Here is a 9,571-nt window from a genome sequence, read left to right as displayed (position 1 = left end):
AGACATTGAGACACCATTCATGTGCTCCTCAAACATGTTTTCAAAGGAATTATGATTCCAGCGATGAAGTTGTCTGTGGAACTGTTCTAGAAACTGGAGAAATAAATGAATAGAAATGAATAGAAATATCTATGGCCTTAAGGAGCACTGAGCTACTTAAAAGAAAATAATAAGAAGTACTGAGCATTAGCTAAAAGATTAAGAAACTCCATACCTTGACTAGCACTGAGCAACGTCAGACAAAAGAATGATGATATAAAATGCATACAAAATTATTGCCTTGAAATGCATACAAAATTTCATACCTGCAATCTGTCCTCCAATCCTGTGCAACTTGATTGACATGCAACTCCAAATGTGGTTGTATGCATGTATTTTGTAGTTCTAAATTTTTCCTTCTTATAGTTTTCCTATAGCAAACTTATTGGGTAAAATGATTTGGGCCAAAGTTAGAATAAGAATTCCAATTTTATTTCTATTCCAATTAGAACTTTATAGCTACCATTAATATGATTTAGTTTAACAAATAAAACAATAGAGATTTATACCATATTTTTATATCTTTATATTTCCTATTTATAAAAATTAAAAATATCGTTTAATGAAAGTCATAAAATACTAATAAAAATAAATTAGTGGTAGAGTAAAATTCCTTTCTAAAAGTAGCAAATTAAACATTCTAGATCACAATTTAGTTTTAAACATACATAAGTATAAAAAATCAATTGACATTCTCCTAACATAGCTATATTGCATACATTTTTAATACTTTTTAATACTTTGATCATATAAGCTTTCGGCAAGAACTTGACGCTATGCGTCCTTGTTTGTATTGTCTTTGGAGATTCCATTCTATATTTGTAATTAAAATTAGAAAGTCTATATTTGTAATTAAAATTAGAAAGTCTAATTAAAATATATTTAAATAATTGATGCAAACGAAAAATAGCAAGTGAAAGCTTCTAGAAGATGTGAAAATCTTCTTGATCCAAACGGCGAGTGCACGCTTCTATTTCATCAAGAATGGTGGGCCACTGTTACTCTCGAATAATTGCTCTAGTAAAAGACAGAATCAAAAGGCAAATGAAGAGGCGAATATGACATAACAATTTTTTGATGGATTTCATATGCAAGCATCATTGCGCACTGTCAATTGTTTGAAAAGTGCGTTTGGGGTGTGACAAATTATGCTATTTTAAAATATGTATAGATATACGTTTTTTATTAATTTAGAATTTAAAATAGAATATATACTTTTAAAGCTTGTTTTATTAATTCAATATATATTTCTTATATTATTTATTTATATTAGTTAAAAATTAAAATAGAATATATGATTTTATTTGAAAATTTTGCATTTATAATTATTTTTTAATTTTGTATATTTTTAGATAGAAGTTAATGATTCAATGAAAGGTAATAAAATGATCAAATCTTCATAAAAATTTAGTCAAGTACTAGTGTTGAACTTTTCATTTGGGAGCTATGTAGATGAGTGTTCATTCAACATAGATGAAAAAATTGTGAATCAATTTGTCTTCTAAAGAGCTAACATCTAGATAACAAGACTTATAATGATAGAATTCTAGATCACAAGACTATTATGGAATTCTAGATCACAAGACTATTATAATGATGCACTGTTTTTAATTAACTTCTTATTATGTAGCTAATTCATATGAGAACAACAACACTAACTATAGGCTAAATCTTCTAGGCTGAGTCAAAGAGTGAGGTTATCCTTCCACCTGTCTATGACACAATCCTGATATCATCTTTTTAATATTAGAATCTAATACAACGGAGACATCATCCTTTTTAATGTTTTAATGTGAGTGGTAAAATAGGTAGACTAGTTTTCAATTTGGTGAAGTGAGGATACGAAATCTATGATCCGCATAATTTCTAAAGATACGTGGAAGCTTTCTGAAAAATATAAATTAGTGAAGAGAAACACTTTCAAGTCTATCTTGTAAGAGGATTCCCAAGGCAAAACTACATCATGCAGATGCCCCTGATAAGTGCGAAGTTTCCGCACTTTCTTTCACTTGGTATCACAGTGTTGTTGATTGTCCAACTGGTGCCGACATGCAGCGGACTGCTGAAAGTATGCAACGGCAATACGAATACAAGCACCAAATTCCGCAGCAATTTGAACACGGTCCTTAACAATCTAGCAGACAATACATCGTCTTCAAATGGTTTCAATATCTCCACTTCTGGCGAAGGTGCAGACAAAGCATCGGGGCTCCTCCAATGTCATGGAGACACAAGCAGAGAAGAGTGCTTCAACTGTTCACGAGAAGCAAATACCACTGTCCGTGAGTTTTGCAAGAATGCCATAGGGGCTAGGGTTTGGCTGGACAAATGCTATATACGCTATGAGAATTATCCCTTCGGCGGACAAGTCAGTACCGATGGACAGGTTGATCCCGGTAAAGCGGAGGCCCTTGGCGACCCTAATTTGTTTAGTGCGGCAGTTAAGGCTCTTCTCAAAAACTTGTCAGATGAAGCCCTTCGTTCGCCTGATCTGTTTTCTTCTGGACAAACAAACGCCTCCATGACCTACCAAACGTTCGGTTTCCTCCAGTGCTGGAAAGATATCACGAATCTCAGCGACTGCAGCTCATGCTTATCCACTGCAATTAACCAAGTGCTGGGTGCGACTGAGAATGGAACTCGTCTTGGAGCTGTGGCTGGCTTGGTAAGTTGCATGGCACGTTATAGCTCAACCTTGCTGCCTCCTCCACCAAGTAATATGCGCGTCAATTTTGTTTCTAATCTAATATTCGATTATTCTTCTATGCCGATTTCTGTTTAGCAATATTTGCTAAAGGGTTGGTTGATCTGCATGAACAACAATAGAATTACCCAAATCAACCATGGGTTTTTCCTGGTAGAGCCCGTAGCTATTATGCTTCTACCTTCGATGGCCAGTGCTGGTAGTAGGTTTAAGTTTTATAGTAACGATTAAAATATATTATATAAACAATATGTCTAACGAGATTTGGAAAGATACTGTTACATACAAATGATTGTTAGATACAAATGATTATCAAAGAAAGTAAGAGTATGAGGATTCAAATAGACAAATGATTATCAAAGAAAGTAAGAGTACGAGGATTCAAAGAGGTCTTTCATGATAATTCTACAGGTAATAGCTGTATAGTCATTATATTTTGTTGCTAATGTGTTGTAGCAGTTAATAATTAAATTTAAAAATAAAAAGGTAGGAGAAAAAATAAGAGCAAAATTAAATTGTGATGCTGTGTTTTCTGGGGTTATTTATCATTTTGTCTTAATTTTAGCCCCCTTTTTTTCAGCTTTTTTCTCTTTTTTTCTACTTTTCTGTGTTATTATAGTATTTGTATAGGAATGGTTCCATTGCTTAAAATTAAGTACTTTGTCAAAGGTCTTTGGTTTTCTCGTGAAGTCAAAAACTCAGACAAAGCCTACCAGGAATTGAGTCTTGCTGAATGCAAGTCGCCAGACAATTAAAAAGATGAGATCGGTATCACTTTACACCCAGCTACATGAAGACGTGATTAAACTAGATAGATAATCTTAATTGGAAACCCATTTAACAAAAGAATCAACAACAATATTCTATTAGAAATATGAAATCTATTAAGAACATGGAAATATAATATGAACGCCAAGTTCTAAAATGAAAGTAAATTAGATCAACCAAAAAAAATCAATACAATTTTGGTATTTCTTGAAAGTGTTCTTCTAAAGGAAAATTCAAACAAATACTATTCTTCAGACCCAAATCACAATTTTCATCTTTTAAATAGAGACACTTTAGACGTTTTGCATTAGATGACATTCAATGTAAACTCATCTGCAGAAAAGTCTTCGAGTAAAATAGTTATTGTTTTGGGTATTCTCGGCGGGTTCTTGGTGGTGCTATTGCTGAGCCTGTTTGCACTCCGAAGAAAATTGAAGTCTGCAGTATTAGGGAAGCCAGAAATCGTAAACAGAGGTAAAATATACACATAACAGATACATGGCAAATTCTGAGTTCTAATTTTTTGCCCTCTTCTTTAGTGCTAATTTCTAATCTGGAATAAATCCAGTCGCAGATATGGACTCCTTGTTCAGCCAGGAGCCTGAATTGGTGTTTACCTTGGAAAATATGAAGACTGCAACTAGAAATTTCCATGATGATAATAAACTTGGGGAGGGAGGATTTGGCTCTGTATACAAGGTAACATTGATTGAAAGAAAACCTTAAGGGACACAATATTTATTTCATTGAATTAATCAAGGTTAGCGTTCAATACTTCATGCCCGTGTAAGCGAATTATTTTGCTCTTGATCCCATACATTTCCTCAAGAGCAGAGTTTTTCGATAGAACTAGAAAATTGAACAGGCTCTTGTATTCTTAAATTTATATTTGCTCCAATAATAAAGTTTAGGAGGAATTCTCATTACATCTACCATATATGCCCATGGCCTTCATATAATTTTACTTCTTTTCTCCCATTTCAGCCAAATAACAAAATTTAGAACTCTTCTTCTTACAGTTTTGCCAACATAAATGAACACAAGATTTCCATCTTGTCAATTGTGATAGGCATAAACTGAATTGTTAGGTGTTCTTCTATGTTAGGGTACAATGCCAGATGGAAAAGAGATAGCATTAAAGAAGCTATCCTTAAAATCTTCGCAAGGAAAAGTGGAGTTCTTAAATGAAGTGAAGCTTGTGGCAAAAATTCAACATCGTAATCTTGTGAATCTCCTCGGATGTTGCGCAGAGGGACCAGAACGCCTGCTTATTTATGAGTTCTTAGCTAACACAAGCCTTGACAAAATACTATTTCGTGAGCTTATTCATTCTAAATCTATGAAGGAAAGTGATACAGTACTTGTTGCGCATTTTAGGGTAATTTATTTGAACGTATGGGTGCAGATCCAGAGCGGAGAAAAGAACTTGACTGGAACAAACGTTTGAATATCATACGTGGAGTAGGCCGTGGTCTCCTATATCTGCATGAAGATTCTCAGCTGAAGATCATTCACAGAGATATTAAGGCGAGCAATATTTTGATTGATGAGAAATTGGAACCAAAGATATCAGATTTTGGCTTGGCAAGACTGGTTGGTCAAGACGAGACTTTTGTCAACACAAAGGTTGCAGGAACCTAGTAAGTATCTACGGTCTCCATTTAATAGTTCAACCCTTTATTTACTAGTCAACAATTATTAGAAATTAATGACTCGTCACAAGCGGTTTAAAGAACATGATTTGAAATAATGATATATCAAACATATACATTTGATTGCTTGCAAAGATTCTGCACTTTTATTTGTGTAAATTGTTTCAATAAACATAAAAATTATTTAGTTTTAGAACAGTTGCCTAAGTTGGACTTTTAATTAACAAATTTTTTTTTATTTTTTTTGTGCAGTGGGTATATGGCACCAGAGTATGCTATGCTAGGTCATTTATCTGCTAAAGCTGATATCTATAGTTTTGGCATTGTCATCTTAGAAATTATATGTGGAAAAAAGAATACCGACGTTAAGCTATTTCTCCAATTTCGTAGCCTATTAGATAGGGTAAGATAAATTCATTTTTATTTAGCTTATCTTTTAAAGCTATTATTTTTGTATATAAACATGCATTTTTAAATTTTTGTCTTGTAGGTATGGAGATATTATAGCAATGGAAATATTATTGATATAATTGACAAAGATATACTTGAAAGTATTTCAAGTGAACAAGTATAAGATACATTCACATTGGTCTTTTATGTACACAAGAAGATGCAATGCTTCGTCCACCCATGGTTAATGTATATGCAATGCTTTCCAATCTTTCTATAACAAAATTGCCAGAAATCACAGTGCCTTCTTATTCAAGTGTTGCACATAAGGATGTTCCAACACATGCACACAAATCACGATCTCCCGAAAGCGAACCTTCTCTTATTATCTCAGGTTTATATGATTATTTTGTGAATCCCTCCGTGTATCCATCCATCAACGATGCCTCAATAACGGATTTGGGTTCTAGATAAAGATATCTAGTGTTTTCTACTTTATTACAAGAGAATACAAGATATTATGTTTGTAAGTTAACTGATGTTTGTGAGGTTAAACTTAGAGTCTATTTTTTCTTCCAAATTGATTTAAAAACGATATTGCTATTACTCTTATTTTTAATAATTTTAGATGTTCAAAAGTATAACAATAATTATGCCAGGGATACTAACATTTCTCATATCAATCTTATAGTCTTATTTTAATTCTTATTTTATTATTGATGAATTTGAAATAAAATATTAAAATTTAAAAATTTTAGTTTTATCACTATTTTTAAAATAGTTTTTTGAACTAGAGATTAACTGCCTTTATAATAAGGCTAAAAATAATGTTTCTTAAGATTTCTTATTAATTTCAATACTAATTCAATATCATGTGACCTTTATATTTATATCTTATTAAAATACTTCAAAATTACCTTGATATTATTATTATGATTACTACTACTACTACTACTACTATTATAAATTAGTATATGTAAGACATTATATAAAAACATAATATACTAATGCTATACACAATATATCAAAGATAATTAATAAAATATTTTTATACATTGGTTTTATGTCTTGTCAAGAAAAATTGGTCCACCTCTTATCAACATACAATTTTAAAATTCCTCTCATGGGTTTTTATGAATAACTTGCAACACTTTATCCTTAATTGGGACAACTATTTTTATTTACCCCCTTAGTAGATTACTTTGGAAGATGTTTCTACCATATATATATTGGGGTATAAGCCTATATGGAAGGAGAGAAACAACTCGGTCTTTAGGGAGGAAGAATGAATGGCTAATGTTTTAGCCTCCATTGTTGTCAATCTAATGAAAGAGAATATTGTTATTAGCAAGTGAAAAACTCCACCTAACCTCCCTTCTATTGGTGATGACAAAGTTTCTTTATCTTGGAACCTCCTAAATTCCTTCAAGATTTTTGATAACTATAAAACTATAGCTAGGACGAATACAAAAGGGTTAACCTCTTCCCATCTTCTTCTGAAACTCAAGTTTGATGGTGATACAGAATAAGGTTGTGCTATTGGTGGAGAATTGGTAAGGGAATCTATTAGTAGTCCACCCATGGCCTATGCTAGGAATTTTGCCTCCATGTCAAACAATGTGGCTAAGGTCTTAGCTTTGTATTGGGGTCTTAAATTTCTTGTCAATATGGGATGGAGATACTAATGTATTGAGGATGACTCTATAATTGTTGTGGTAATGGTTAGGGGAAATATGGAACCATGGTGATCAATTTCCAATACACTTGGTTACATATGGATGCTCCTCATAAGCCTAGAGAGATATGTTATACCACACAATTGTAAAGAGTTTAATGTTGTAGGAGATTTATTGCCTTATTTGGCATTGTAGTATTAGGGGGTTAGGTGATGGTGATAAATAACCTCTCTCCTGGTGCATATTCAATCCCTTATTGAAAGGGAATGAAAACTTATACCCAAGTAATGATGGTTCATGAATTTTCCTAGAAATCTCATTGGATTTTAAGGGTGGTGATGCATTTCAATCAAGGCACCTTTGCCATTTTGAATTTGAATTTAATTTTCACCTGAAAAGAATGGGTTTTATGATGGATGAGAAAGTGGTCTTTTTTGGTACTTATTGGTCCATGATTACTATGTCCATAAAGATTATGGTGGTGATCTAAAATGACCATGTCAGAAAGAGCTAGAATTTAAATATTCATTTCTATTATTTCTTTCTTTTAGCATAGATTAATGCTCATAAAATTGGGAGGGATGTGTAGATGATATTTGAAAATGGTGAAGGCTTTTCGCATGTGGAATTGATTTACATCATAGAAAAAATAATTTATTACCACCCTTAATAATAATAATAATGGCAACCTCGAAGCATCATTTAGTTTTAAGCTCAAGGATGCTGGATTGCTTACAATTTTCTCTCATTGCAATAAGGTTTCCTATAATGTGAGATTTCTAACTTTCACCAATCTAGAGTCTTAGGAGTAATCTAAGGAAGACTTGAAGATGGAGGAGGTATGGTGCGAGTTTAGCCTTAAAAAATTGAGGACTACACGTGGAAATACCCTTGTGGATGGGTGGTCATCAAAGATTGAAGATTTCTTTCTTTCTTGGAGTCAATGGAAGGGCATCATGAATTTATTTTTTACTCAATTTTTCAATTCCTTGAATGATATGAAGGTCAACAGTAATGGGATCATTTTTCAAATTAATGAAGTTATCACTATCACCACTAGTTTATCAATAGAAGGTAGAAAGCATAATAAAGTTACAAGGATCTCATATGAGACTAGCACCAATAGATATTTTAAGAAAGATGAAGGTCATGTAAAATTTAGAGGTGGATTCAATTTTGAGTCTCTCTTGGAGCCATTGAGAGAGGTATTTATCTCAATAATGAAGTATCTTATCTTAGAAGATAGTTTTGGTGTCTATTATTAATATAACTTTACTCTATTAAACTATTTTATGAACCATGACATTATCAATATATTATTTTTCTTGTTGCATAACTTAGAGACTATTGTTATAGTAGTCAAGGAGAGAAGAATTAAGCATAATTTTATTTTTTTTTGCATTGAGGACTTATTTAAAAAATTCATTTATTTTTGTGTCAATCCCATTCTATTTCTATCCAAGATGCACATGACCCACCTAACCCATGTAGAGATGGATGGGAGGGTAATTTTCTATGGCCTCCAGGCCCCAACCTTCCTTGTCAACTAACCCTTCTACGACTCAAAAATTTATAAACAAAATATTTTTAGTGCCCATATAAATGACAAGAAATCCAAAAGGTAAAAGTATAAACACATTTCACCCTTTTATAGAGGAAATGGTTGAAATCATATAAAGTTTTAAACTTTAATAACATAAATGTGATTATTCTATTTTGAATTTTAAGTTGGCTTAAACTATAAAATGTGTATAAACAGAAGAAGTTTATTCTTATTATTTTTTGAACTTATTTTTTTTAAATAATATTTTTAAAAAATCTTTAATCCCCATTTTCTAGTTTCTCAAAAATACAACAAATCAAGAGTTATAGTTTCCACAACAAAAATAAATGAACATAAATCTTTTTACATCTAATTTTAAAGTATATTTTAGATGACATATGTAACTAGGACTATCAAAAACAAGATTTGAAAATGCTGTATATTTTTCCTATTATATCAATTCAAAGTTTGACTTTTGGGAAATTAACTAGTTTTTGTTCCTACCATCTTTGCCCCAAAAAATCTATGTTAATCAATAAATAAGTTATATATTATTAAAAAGGACTTTCTCCTCTAGTGGAATTTATAATTTAAATCTTTTTGGTATCACCTAATAATTTTTATCATTTTCAAAATGAATATCTTTTTTTACATTTTTTTTGGGTAGAAGTGGGTGGAGCCACTATACAGAGAAAATTTTATTAAAAGACAAAGAGAGATAGGATAAGTACACAACCGAGAGGTCACGTAAGACACCAAACCAGCCCAAAAAAACACACCAAGATGAAGCCAATCCCAC

General features: G+C 32.0%; 1 pseudogene across 1 annotated transcript; it reads left to right on the top strand.

Moving 5' to 3' along the window:
• Nucleotides 1-1,854: 1,854 nt before the first annotated feature.
• Nucleotides 1,855-6,088, top strand: LOC149546315 (cysteine-rich receptor-like protein kinase 44; annotated as a pseudogene). Its single transcript, XR_016353690.1, has 7 exons — nt 1,855-2,753; nt 3,851-3,985; nt 4,080-4,210; nt 4,617-4,827; nt 4,917-5,151; nt 5,416-5,566; nt 5,654-6,088. The product of XR_016353690.1 is annotated as a cysteine-rich receptor-like protein kinase 44 (transcript).
• Nucleotides 6,089-9,571: the final 3,483 nt, after the last annotated feature.

This window comes from Cupressus sempervirens, chromosome 7 (genome assembly GCF_028749045.1).
Source record: "Cupressus sempervirens isolate cs-2001-9-10 chromosome 7, ASM2874904v1, whole genome shotgun sequence".
NCBI classification, from domain to species: Eukaryota; Viridiplantae; Streptophyta; class Pinopsida; order Cupressales; family Cupressaceae; genus Cupressus; species Cupressus sempervirens.
Note: the sequence above shows the minus strand (reverse complement) of the source record. Positions and strands in the feature narration are given on the sequence as shown.